The 13,556-nt window shown below is 52.6% G+C and overlaps 1 long non-coding RNA gene across 1 annotated transcript; it reads right to left on the bottom strand.

The window, feature by feature from the left end:
* Positions 1 to 718: 718 nt before the first annotated feature.
* LOC130144790 (uncharacterized) lies at positions 719 to 11,614 on the bottom strand. The gene is made up of 3 exons (XR_008820243.1): positions 11,527 to 11,614; positions 1,808 to 1,991; positions 719 to 910 (listed from the first exon to the last, which is right to left on the bottom strand). It is a non-coding gene; the product is annotated as an uncharacterized LOC130144790 (long non-coding RNA).
* Positions 11,615 to 13,556: the final 1,942 nt, after the last annotated feature.

The following is a 13,556-nucleotide window of genomic DNA, read 5'->3' on the forward strand; positions in this document are numbered from 1 at the left end:
GCAGTGCGGGAGGATGAGGCTCCTGTTGGTTTAGACCTGAGGTGCCTGGGTACTCCCTGGGGATGGTCAGCACCTGTGCCTGCCTCCTGCTGCCCTCCCTGGGCAGGGCCCTTCTTTGAAGAGAGGACTGAGCTGCCCCATATCTCCCAGGACATTCCTCTCTCGGAGCTGACAGTTCTTGCAGAGCAATCACGTATGCAGAGAGGCTGGAGAGAGCATCCCACAGCACCCAAGGAGTGCTACCAGCACCCAGTGCCACCCCTGCTACAGCCTCTTTGGCTGCATGGCATGCCAGCAGCTCCCTCCGGCCCTTAACACAGCACGCTGGAGCCGCTAGCTCCAAGAGAACCCTGCACCCAGCTTTTTCTCACAGTATATGATTTCTGTGCAGAGACACAGATGCATGCATGCATACATGTGCCTGTGAGAAAGTTATATTTCAGCCAAAATGCAAAGTGTCTCATACTGGAGATGACAACGGGACGTATCGAAATGCAGTAATGTGAGTCATTGCCACAGTGTTCTTGCTACCTTAAAACAATCCAGAAATGTTTGAGAGACTGAAAATTAGATGTTTCTTCTTAAAAAAAACCACAACCAAACCCCCCAAAACCAGAGCTGCTTTAAGGGTCTGGGAATACCAGTTTACATTTTTAATGCTCCTTATGCTGTTCCTTTCCTTGATTACTTAAAGGCAGATGATGAGATTTTGGCAGAGTTTATTTTATTTTGAAAAGCAAGCTTTTGTAATATCTAAGAATAATAGGAACATTCTCAAAGCTTTACAAACTCAACGAGCCTTCACTGATAGTTTCACGTAAAGAAAATCAAGATGCTGCAGCAGGGAGATCCTGAAAGCAAAACGACCTTCAGCTCCTGTGTCCAGGCCCAGCCACACGTGAGCCTTCAGCTGAGAAAGTAAAAAGGAGACTCATGGAATGAAGTTATATTTTTTCTCCCCAAACCCTGTAGCTTTTCAAATACTGCTGTGTGGAAGGCTGATGGAGGTAATTCCCTGAGCTAGTCACTGATTTACCCCACAGAAAAGCCCTAGGGAAAGGCTTTCTTGAAGATGGCTTCATATTGACACTTTTATTTGCATTTTGAGGGCCAACAATTTCTTTTTTTTTCTCCTGGAAGCTAAAAGATGGTTTATTATGCAGTCAGAGAAATCTGAGACACTGGGCCCCGGGAACAAAATGCCACCCTGTATCACAAAACTTGTGATAAAACTGCAGGATTTGGGACCTCTGTTGCAAAGTGAATCTACTACACTTGAGTTTCCAAATCCTACTCTCCTGGGCAGCGTCTGGTGTGCAAACATCTGATGAGGCACCAGAGCAGTAGTAGTCTCTGCCTGCCAAAAATAAACGGGGAGCAGGGAGCTTAACTCCAGCTGGACCTGGTTAATCTGTGCTTAGATTATTTCAGTTGCGCCTAGGATTAAGAAATGCTTTAGCAGGGACTAATCTTACCCAGCGGACAGCATGTCTGGCTGACTTCTTAATCCCATTGCTTGACTCCTAGGACATGGCTTCCAAGGCAGATGGGCCCCTAGCATCCCTGGGCTCCAAGCATCCCTGCGGCCAGCCCCTTCATGCATGGGGATGTGCCCCTTGATGGGGCTGTGGTGGGGAGCCCAGATGCAGTTTCAGGTCTTTTGCACAGCATCACTCTGGTTTTGATCTTTCTTGCTTCCCTCTTTCCCCTCCATCTACACTAACCAGAAATCAGGCAGACGGCTCTTAGCACATGGCAAGCACAGCGCAAAGTGTTAGGCAGGACAAGACACAGCTACATTAATTACCCTGATTTTCTGAAGAGATGGCGTAGCAGAGGATGAAAGGGAAGACAGCTGATATGAGCACATTCTTTCTGCCAAGTGATGCTTTGGGCTCTGCAGTGATACTTTTTCAGGAGTGTAATGAAGTTGGGTGTGTTGATCCTGAGACAACCTTCTGGGAAGGTAACTCCTTCCCAGCCTCTTTCCCCTGGAGAGAAAAATAAGTCATGGGACAGCTGCAATGGAAATCCTCCATTTCAGGGGAAACAAGTAAAAAAAACCCCACACCAAAACCCACAAAATACATTTTCTGCATGTTTCAGGAGAAATGAAACATTCTTTGCACTTTTTGGCAATTAAAAAAAAAAAAACAGCAAGAGGATTTTACTGGTAATAAACCATGCAAAAAACTCTCCAATTTTTTGTTTGCAAAATTGGCAGAATTATGAGCGGCTGAATTTGGGAAGCAAAGTAGAGGTTTGCAAGCATGAAACACTCATGTGGCTGGCATCCAGCAGCTCTCCTGCCAGAGAGGAAAAGCCTCTAACACAGATTATCCAACAGTTTATGCAGCTCAGCTTCAGCGGGGAGACCTTTATGACAGCAAACATCCCAAAAGCCCTGGTTATGAAACCCCAGAGCTCATCCCTGTGGTGCTCCCAGCCCCTCCCCACAGCATCACCCCGTGGCATCTGCACAATGCAGGCTCCCTTGCCTAGCCTCCCCCTCCCCAGGGCTGTTCAATTCCCAAACTCGGACAGTGCCCAAAAGCACTGCTGAGCCATAATTGATGCCTGAGGTGATAATTACAGAGGCCCTTGAGAGGAAGGCAAAAAGAAAAACAAAACCCCTGCCCCAAACAAATAAGCAAAGCAGCAGCAACAGCAAATAACCCCCTGCACTATGCAAAAGAGACAATAAATAAAGCCAATTAGCCCACAGACTTAGTGCTGGCTTATGTGGAGCGAGTTTGGCAGAATGATGGGCAAACCCAAGAGCTGCTAGCCACAAAAGCATCTCTCTGTCCAACTCAAAAAAAAAAATAAAATAAATCCCAAAACGAGGAAGGGTGGTTGAGGTGATGCCAGCAAGAAAGGGTGAGCAGAAGGGCAGGTTCTGCTGGGGCACAGGCATGGTAAGGAAGGAGCCCCACTGCTGGTGAAGACCCTCCCCTCCTGCCCAGGAGAGGCTCCCACCCGCAGGGGTGGCTTTGCAAGCACCATGCTCTTAGCGCCCGTGCTCTAGGCATGCAAGTAACATCAGGACAAAAAGATGTTTCTGAGGGATGAGGACCTGCTTTGTCAGGTCCTATGGGCAGCTGCAGCCGGTGTCCCTCCCTGGCCCCACGCAGCACCCAGCAGGCAGGTCACAGCTGCCAGATGGGGATGCAGTGGGGAGAGAGCCAGACGCTCAAGTATTTAAGGCCAAGGTTAGGAAGGGATTAATGCAGCCTTTCCAAGACCTTGAACTCTTCTCCTAATCTGGATTTACAGCTGTGAATTCATTGTTGAGGCCATTTATTGTCCCTCCTCAGTTTTGCAGCCCTCATGTCCCTTGCAACAAATGACCTTGTTGGCACCTCATAGGTACCTTTGCACATCCCACCCTTAGTAGAAGCTACCCAAGACCACAGAGCTTTGGGACCCAGATACACAATATGCTTCTGTGCTAAACACACTACAGTGTCTCTTAACTCGCTGACAACCATTATCCAGCTGCTGAATGAGCTTTATTATAAGCAATTTTTGTAAATCATATTGAAAGCATAAAGTCAGAAGAAAAACAAATGGATCTCAGGTCATGAACTGCAGTAACACCTGGCAGGTTGGTTAAAAAAAATGAAGCTAGGGAAGTTGTTGACACAAGATCCTGTGGTGATACATTACAGACATCAACTCGTGTGTCACACCCAAGCCCAGGGCAGGGTTTACGCAGGCCTGATACCCACCTCAGCTGCCTGACACCCGTCCCGCACCTTTCCTTTCCGGGAGCCTCTCAGTGGCTTAGCTCAGAATGGGCCAAAACCCAAAAGATTTTGAGACGTGGCACAAGCAAACTGGAGGTTTTTTGACCAAAAAGGTTTCCAGTCCAAGGAAGACTGGGGCAGACAGGCACTGTATTGGTAGCGGTGCGGTATTAGTTGGCGGCTCTGTCGCTTTTCTCCTCTGATGCTCGGCGAGCTGCTGCATCTTTGCTATTGCAAGCAAGCAGTGCTCCAGGCAGGGGAGTTGATAAATGATGCATGTCCCTAGGTTGGTGCCTGTGTGTGCTGTGTCACTGGATCAGAGCCGTGGCATGGGCCATCATAGTGGTTTGATCTGCGCATTTTGGCCATCGCTAATTAAAAGCCCTCTGGTGGTGACCCTAACGAGCCAGGCAGCGTGCCTGTGGCCAGGGCTGCTTGCTGCTCTCGCTGCAGAGGGCAGGACCCGGAGGTGGGTGAGCACTGTACCCAGCATTCAGGCGGTCGTCTCTGGCTTCGCTGGAGACCCTTCCGGGAGCTGTTGATACCCAGCAATTCGCAGCTTTGCTCTGAAGGGAAATCTCAACAGGAAAGGGTGGGAGGGAGGCACAGGGCAGCGGGGTGGCTCCCAGGTGGCAGTAGGGTCTGTGGGTTGCAGCCTCCTAGATGGGAAGCATGGGAAAGGAGGGCAGCCCAGGGGTAGCTGGGGGGTGTTGGAGAAGCAGCGGGAGCATCGGGGTGTCAGGTAGTGTCAAAGCCAGCACCTTTGGAAAAAAAAGAAAAGGCAGGGAGGAAGGAGGCCGGGGAGCCATGCAGGTGTGACAAATTAAAGATTAGCACTGCTGCACGTGGGGATGATCTGTGTGGGCTTTGCTGCCACTGGGGGTTTGTCTCACTGCTGACTGCCACTGACATCACATTGTGTGGCACATTTCAGATACATCCTCCAGCCTTGCTGGAGTGGCACAGCCAGTGCCCTTGCCACAACACACGGCTGGCTGTCACCCCACGGGCCCTGAGCATCCCTCACCGGCCCCACCAGCCCTTCCAGCTACACCCATTCATTAGCGGTTCATGACTTGCAGCCTCCTCTTTGACTGAAATCCTGCAATTACTCAGTGTGCCGGCTCAGACCTGGCTCCTGCACGCACCGTAGTGAAACAAAGGCGAGTGGGAACAGGCAGCCCAGCTGCCGCTCGCTCACCCTGCAGCCATCCCCGCGGGGGCGGGCAGCTCGTGATGGGGGAACAGGTACGGTTCATGTTTCAAGGTGAAATGAAAGCAGGAAGGGAAGGAACCAGATCACCCATGAGCTGTAAAAGAAGAGGAGGTTTTGTTTTATTTAATGCAAGGACATTTTGGCCACTGTAAAGTATCTATCAAAATGGAGACAGAAAACAGTTCTGCCTGAAAACGCCGGGGCCAAATGGGCTTTGAGACTTGCTTAGTCCTGAGCCAATTAAAACGTCATAATAACGCAACCTCAAAAAACCCCAGTGTCTGCTAGTTATGAAAGATACGCAGGAAAAGAAATCATTCCCCAGCTAGAAGTGTTTACTCAAATGGCTCTCCGTGGGAAAATCAGTCAGGGAAAAGGGGAAAGTAAAACCCCACAAAGCAGCAGTAGGCTAGGTGCAAGCCTGTACTCAGCTCCATGTTTGCAGTGCCTGTGCTGGTGTCCTTGGAGCTCTCCAGGGTCCAGGGGGTGTTCACAAGTCTGGGAAGGTCCTGTCTGCACTGCAGGACTGTGGCTTTGGGGTGGCTTCACTGAAATGACAGTTTTAGCCTCTTTGTTGAATTTCCCCCCCTTGATGAGTCTTTGGGAGACATGTGTCCCCCAGGTATATCAGCAGTAATGGAAAGTGCCACTGTCACTACAGGCACTAACTCATCATCTTGACGACCCATCGATCCCTGGAAGAGTCGAGTGGAGGGTAAAATAAATGTGGTTTGCGGGGATGGGAGGAGAGGAAGAGAATACTGAAGACATTTTGCTTCGCTGGACACCGAAATAAATGGAAAACTGGCCACTGACTTTATTGGACACAGGGCTGGACTGCACCCATGCTCACCAAAAAAGAGACATGTTGAAAGGCAGCTCGCAAACACTCTCATTCGCCGGTGGAGGGAATCCCAGCCATGTCCCTCTGAAGCTGCTCCGAGGTGCCAAGGCTTGTGCTTGCTACTGCCTTGCTCTGAGGAGCATCCTGGACCTGCCTGGTGCCAGATGGAAACTCCCACACACTCTCCAAACTGCAGGTGGCCCCCAGGGCCAGTGGGGAAGACTGACCTCCCTACTCCTGGGCCAGTGGTGCTGCGCAGTGGGGGCTGGAGAGGGGGGTTTCCTGGAGGGAGTCTGTGATGCTGCAGGCTGCAGTGAGCCCTCGAGGCCAGCCCCTCTCCTAGGGGCCAGCTAGCTGCCACAGCCAAGCGCTGCGATGGAGCTCATTAGCCCTGCTGTGAGGGAAGTTAATTAGCTCAGGGAAAACGCTGTGCTAATTTGCCTAACCGACTTTTGGGACCAAGGTTAACCCGCCAAGCAGGCTTGGATGCACTCCTTCTGGCTGGGGCCTCCTGCATCCGTGCACGCGGGAGGGGGGATGCCTGCAGGCTCCAGGGTTACTTTGGATGTGTTACCCCCGCTCTTTGAGCCGTGCTATCTCAGGTATCCTGGCAGGGAGGACTGCCACCCTGAGGCAGCACCAGCACTGCTGCGATGCTGGCTGGTCCCCCTTGGCAGGCGAGTGGAACAGACTTCGTTCTTTGCTGCGGCTGTGAGCACGGCAGGACGAGTATGGCGTGCAGCTCTGTGCCAAGCAGCACTGCCATGGCATGCTTTCCTGCAGCCGCTGCACATGCAGGATTTACAACTCGTGCGGTTATTCCTGCCCACCTCTGTCCCCATCCAGCTTCCCCCTGCTTCCATGTTATGTGCTCACTGCCCCACAGGCAAGAGGTTTGTTTTTTTTTTCCTTCTTTATTATTCCCCCTTGTCTTGGAAGACTGTAGAACCTGGACAGGACGATTTGAACAGTGTGTTGAGCAGATGGAAGCAGGTCCCTAGCTGTGGCCAGGTGGAGGGAGCACTCAGCAGGCTGAGGCTGGGCATGGCAAGCTGAGAAGCAACTCCTGGCTCTGCTAAACGCTGCTTCCTCTCCACCTAATGCTAAAGCAATTGCTCTTGATGGCTTTAGAATCACTGTTTTTGGCATGCAAGTGCATGGCTGTCCTCTGCTCCACGACCCCAGGGGAAGCTGAGCTTGGTTCAGTGCAACTCACAGCGAGGCAGAGAAAGGAAGAGAAACATGCATAGCAAAGAGACGGGAGAGAAACAGGAGCAGGATAATCTTCAACGCACGCTTGCAAGCTTGTCTAAAAATAGAAGGTGAACCGTTCCCTAGTAATTAGCCAGGAGACGGTTTTATTTGCAGCAATGTGATTTCAGCAGCAGTGCTTTTGGCAGGAGATGGGAATATCCCAGCAGCTCTAACTTTGCAGAGCAGGAGAAGACTTGCCTCCCCCTGCCAAGGGACTTTTCCCACAAACAGCAGGTGAGCGTGGGCTCAGGTGTGAATACGTGCACGTCTTCCTCTGCTTGCCTGGATGGAGGCAGCAAGAGGCCAGTGGAGAAGAGGCATCCTCTCTGCAACAGCCTGCTGACTGTTGTATTAGATGCTCCTCAGCCTTTGCATTGGAAGAAATGACAAAGTCCTTTTATGGGAAGAGGCAGCAGCATCCTTGCATAAGGGCTTGATCCCTAAAGGGGTTCTAGCAAAGACAAGCAGTGCCCAAAGTCTCAGCAGGGAAAAACGGCATAGGGACTCAAGCTTGGATTACAGCCAAGGACCAAGCCTGACGCACTCACCTGCAGGTGCCTGCTGCAGGTCTTTGCATCTAGGGGAGGTGCCGAGGGCCGTGTGCCCCCCAAACCAGAACATGGAGTCAGGGCCCCTTTTGAATGATGGGTGGCGGGTGTCAGGCTGCGCTTTCCCAGCCAGTCATAGTGGACGTATGCTGGGTTAACACCAAGGCTGCCAGGTAGCTTCCCTTCTGGCCTTTCTTCCCTGTGGCAGCAAGAGCAGGGGGCTGCCCTCCCCTCCAGCCACAGGTTAGAGGAGACAGCACAGGGAAGGAGGGGGCATGCCGGTGCAAGGGCTCCTCATGGAGCAGCTGTCATCTCCTTGCTCCTCGCAGGAGCCTCCCTGAGCAGTTGAGGGCTTGTGGGGGGCACAAGTGGCAGAACTGTCCTAGCCTGGCTCTCAGGTGCCCCTGGGGCACTAGGAGAAGGCAAAAGCTTTCCCTGGGAAATGCCACCAGCTGGATAAGCCTGACAAAACCAGGAATAATGTTAAAAAAGTGGAAACTCATAATTTACATCCTGTTGCTGCTTACAGTGGAAGTGGGACTGGAATGGACTCAGCTTGGAACTGGGGTGTTTCATGCATGTTAAGGGTTCAGATAATGCATTCTGGCTGCAACAGAAAACTAAAGTGCAAAGAGCCACCTCAGCACCGTGTCATCCCTCTCCTGCTGGTCCAGTACCACATACCCCAAACCCACTCACACCCCATCAGAGGCAGAGAGGAAGGACAGAAGGACTGGGGGGACATTTTGAATGAGGAGATGTGAACTGCCTGTGGAAAGCCTTGTGCTGCAGTCTGACAGCACAGCCCTGCGCCACGCAGTGAAACAGCCCATCCGCAGGGGATGGCCACCACTGTCCCATGCTCTGCAGGGGTGTGGAGTGCTGTCACCTGCATCATGGAGGGGGACAATATCCCAGGACTTTTGCTTTCCAGACCCAAGACATGGGTCATCACTCTGATAAAAGCATCTGGCTGGTCTGGTTTTGGCAGAGTGAAAGCCTGATGGCAAGAAGACAATGTGCCGTCTGACCTACAGCCAGCAGCTCTCCCTGAGCTGGGAATGAATCCATTGCCGAACGAAAGAAAATGAGCTTTACATCCTATTTCACGCAATACTCAGCTCCTGCTGTCATCCTGTTGATTTTGTGGCTCTGCAATCAAGTTTAACTTCCCATCTTTCCAGCGCCCCCATTGCTGCCCGTGAGGCCTGTGCAAACAGCGGGGGAAGCAGGCTAATTGCCTCTGGAAGAGGAGCAGTGATAACAGCTACCCTGGAAGAGCCGTCACAGGCCTGCAGTTAGCAAACTGAGAACACAGGGAAAAACACCCCCCTCTCCCCGGCCACTCTTCTGAAGGATTACTTGTACCCATAGGAGGGAGTGTTGCTCCGGAGTGCCGGGCGCTGTGCTGATTTGTGAGTGTCCCCTCTACTGGGACATGATTAGCTGGAAAATTTACTAGTCGGGAGGTCTCTCCAGGAGCCAGTTTAAAGCCGACAGTTCCTCCGGTTCGCTCCTGCGTGGCGCAGCAGCTGTTGACACTGGATAAAAATTAAGGAGCGGGACAGGAGCAGCTGGGGCACGCTCCCATGCTGGTGGTGGGGACAGGAGCGTGGCCGTGGCAGGGCGCTGCCTTGTAGTTATGCTGGGGGTTGCCGGAGAGCCTCCAAGCCATGCTCATGCTCTTCTTGGAGCCAGCACCCTTGGTGATGGGGCAGGAGGGGGGCTTGCCGTGAGCCCCAAGATTGGAGAGGTTATGTGGAGCCTCGCTGCACTGCTGTGCCCACATCCACCACAGGCTCCCTTACTGCTCTAGCCCCTCTGGAAACTGTGTGTTGGTGTGTGTCTCACCTGCAGATAGGGTAGAGACGTGCAAGATATTTGCCTTAATTTACACCTGGTGGGGCCAGGTGTGCACTTGTCCGGGGTGCAGAGAGGTGATGCAGCCTACCTGGGACACAGAGAAAGGGCCTGAGCTGTTTCCTCTTTACCTGTTTTTTTCCCTCCTCCCCCTGCCTGTCCCTCTGCCCCTGCCATACCAGCCTCACACATGTACCCAGCAGCCACGGCCAGGGCTGCCACTGCTGTTCCCTGTGCATCCTTCCCCTGCCCCCCTGACTTCAGGGATCCTCCTGCAGAGAGAGAAATCCTCCAGGGAGGGAAGTGGCCGTATGATTGCACACTGATGCATGAATGCAATCAGCCCAGCCTTTCCAGGAGTGCAGGGAGCACGTGGCGAGGGGACGCAGCCTCCCTGGGAAGATTATACCTGAGACGCATTAGAAATGGTTGTGGGGATTTTTTAAACTGGTGATAAAGAGCTAGCTTGGAAATAAAAATCAGTGACAGACAAAGAGGGCAGGGTGAGGCAGGGGCTGCCCCAGCTGTGAAGCACCAGGCTCCTCTGACATGCTAGGTGGCAAAGAACTCATTTCTTGATTTCCTAAAGGAAGAAAAACAGTAAAAGGACCAGGAGGGGGATGGGGGTTAACAAATGCAGCACGCCCCATCTTGGTGCAAGCTTCCCCTGAGTTTGGGTGAGTTTCTCAGCTCTGAGTCTCTGGGAGTTAGGAGGGGTGGCTCCCAAGTACGCTCTGGCTCCCAGACCAAAGCTTGCCTACTCTTCCCGAATGCAAGCAGGGAGGGGTGTGAAGTGGCGAGTGAACTGGGGCTGCTGATCCATGCTTCTCTTGCTGGGAAAAAGCAGAGCAGGTGTGGGAGAAAAAGCCAACCACAATGCTGCTGGATTAGCAGAGCTTTACATGACAGGTATGGGAAATACCTGCAATCCCAATCTGTGCAGCGCAGTGTTTTAGGAGTGGTTACTACAAACAGCTCCATTTGCACAGCGTTTCCCTGCCTGCGCTCCCGTCTCCCGTCTCCTCCTCCTCCGTGGCCGGCAGGATCCTGACCTTAGCGGCTTTAACTGGTGCCGCTTCACATTTCGAATGACAGTCAAGCCCTGGAGCAGAATTGGCTCCTGGCATTACTCTAGCAATGTGGCTGGGATGATGCCAGCAGCAAATCTGGCTGGGAATGTCTGCTATTTCTTCAATAAAAGAGAAGTTTGAAAAAAAAAAAAAACCCACCAGCCCGGCATGGCACAGCAGAGTGGTGCCCCCCTGGCAATGCCAGCTGTGTGCTGCCTGGCACAGGCCAGCCAGCGCAGTGGACAGATGGTTGCTGCCCATGCTAGCACATTGCTATTTTGAGGAGGGACTCACTTTTTTCCTCCATCCACTAATGCATTTCAAATATCAATCCTCCATCCACTTCTACATATTCAGCTATCAAACGGCTTGCTAGGAAACCTCAGACTGAACCAGAAACATCTCTCTCACCAAAGGCCAGGGGTACCACCATATAGCACGCTTCCAGCCTCAGAGACCAAACAGCTTGCTCAGGGCCACACTGGGGCATGGGTGTCAGGGCAGGGACTGGATATCTGGATAAGCAGCGCCCAGCTCTGCTGTCAAAGGATTATGACCACATGCCTCCTTTGCTCACTCCACTGAAAACACAGTGGCGAAGCCTGTGGGTCCCCAGGCTCGGCTCTCCTGAAGCCATCAGGGTGGAGCTCCCTTCAGGACCTGACTGGGGACCCAGGTTCCAGCCCCAGGCTCGCAGCGAGTGGTGGCACAGCCCAGGTTAAAGAAGGCATATGGGAGGGAGGAGAGACCTGCATCGCCTTTGCTCTTCCTCCCCTTGGGACCACCCATGCCAGGTCACTCAATGCCTTTCACAGTAACACATAAATGCTTCCTAGCACCCGTCAGTGAAAGATGGGACCCTGGCACCCACTCTGCAAAGCTAAAGCTGCCTACAGCACTGGGCAGCTGCAGAAGGCTGCAGAAAGCCTGGGGCTATTTCCCTTCCCTCCCTGCTTTTCCTGCACACACACACCTGTGTACTTACACAAGGACATGGACACTCTGTAGGGCAGGAGCAGTGGCCTCAGAGCAGTGTGGCAGCAGGAAGGAGCACAGCAGGCAGCATGCAGGCAGGGGAGCTGCTGGGCAGTGCTGCGGTGAAATGGGATTAGTTTGGGGGAGGGAAGGAGAAAGAGAAATAAATGATCCTTGTGGTGAGCTTCAGGACTTTCCCTGACACGCGCTGCTAAGAAACTAATAAAAATAGGGCCTGAGCATAGCAGGAACAGACTTGCTACCTGCTTTCTAAATCACAGCAGCCCAGGCAGGGCTATCGAAGGCTGGGTGCTTTCTTCCCTGTGCATCCTTCACAGGACCCTCTGATGTCTCTGTGTGGGAGACCCGGGTAGAAGAGCAGGGCTGCTTCAATGTGCCTGGACAGGGACAGGGGTGGAGATGGGGCTGCACCTCCTGTCCCTCTGCCCAGATGGCACTAGGGTGTTGGCTGCTAACCTGGAGCTCAGTGGGGAACCAAAACAGCTGCCCCTCACCTCCCTCTCCACTGCCCTGCAGTGGAAACCTCTCTTTCTCCTGGCTTTCAGCCTGTTCAACCTCTTCTGCTTCAAATGCTGCATGGGAACCTCTTGGGGGGGGGGGGTTGGGGGCTTTTTCCTGGGACCCCATCTCACGGTGTGCAAAGCCAGCACCTACAAAAAGTGAGTGAAAGCCCACAGGAAGAGATGAAGCCCTGCTCAGTGATGCTGCGAGGGGGGAGCCTCAGCTGGCAGCACCCTCGGCAGTATTTAGGTGCTGTATGGGGCATTAAGCGCAGTGGCACAGGAGCAGGAGGCCAAATTGCCTTCCTCCACCAGTCCTGGGATCGTAAAGCCTGGGCCTGACCTGAGGGCTGCCTGCCTCATGCATCACTCAGATGACAGCAGAGTTATTTTTTTCCTGACAGGACCTAGAAACCAGGTCACTCCGCATGTAAATCTATAACAAATCTGTTTGGGATTAGGCAGGCTACTGAGAGGTGGCAACAGGCGGTATTCATCAGATGTGCCCACAGCAAACGGCTCCGCACCACACACAGGGAAAGGAGCAGAGGCACATTCTTTCATGAGCATGGGGGTTGCTATGCCAGAAGCTGCCGTCCTGGGTTGGAGGATTTTGGGCCATGACAGCCTCAGCAGAAACAAATGCTGCATTCCAGGGAGGCCGTTCCTTGCCAGCAGTTAAAAAATGATAACACGATAGTAATAAGCACATCAATCAATCCCTTCATGAATTAAGGGACCCTAGGGAAAGAGCTGGGCTTTTCCCAGAGCAAACTGGGGACCAGTTCTTCTCCAATAAATACAAATAATACCAGTAATGAACCTCAGATCTCTGGCTAAACTTCGGAGATTGATACCCTTGCAGGACATGAGGTGCACATGGGCTGTATGTAAACGGCTTTAACTTGCCTGTGCAGCAGACACCGTCCTGGGCTGGGGACGAGGGGGTGAGCAGCAGCGTGGCTGCAGCCAGCAGGGGCTTGTGATCGGTTTCCCACTCTCCCTTCTTGTGGAGGTGAGCACAAGCATATGAGATGATTATAAACCAAATCACCTTACTCCACCTGCCATCCCTGCCTGATCCAGACTAATCAGCTGAGCCTTCAAGGGTTAAAGAATAACAACACTTGTCTCCGTGGGTATCACAGGACCTATTTAAAAACCTCGACCCGTTTGGCTCAGCTGCCGAGGGAATTTTTTACAGCTGAAAATGCCAGGGCTCTGGGAACTATTAAACCCCCCAAACCCTAGATCGCTTTTATGCCTGCCCCAGGCTGCACCCTCGGATCTTTTCTTTTCCCCTCTGCAGACTGCTGGGTAATGATCCCTTGTGGCGTGCCAGCTCACCTCCCCTTCTCCCAGCTGGCAGCCCAGCTCCACAGCGATGCCCTTTTGTTCTGCCGGTGCTGAGATCTGCAAACTCATTGCTAATTACTGCATCTGGGGCTTCCAGCTCCAGCGACAATGCCAGGACTTGCTGCGGGCTCCTGATGGCCAAAGTTCATCCCCCTGCTTATTT

This window comes from Falco biarmicus, chromosome 2 (genome assembly GCF_023638135.1).
Source record: "Falco biarmicus isolate bFalBia1 chromosome 2, bFalBia1.pri, whole genome shotgun sequence".
Classification (NCBI taxonomy): domain Eukaryota; kingdom Metazoa; phylum Chordata; class Aves; order Falconiformes; family Falconidae; genus Falco; species Falco biarmicus.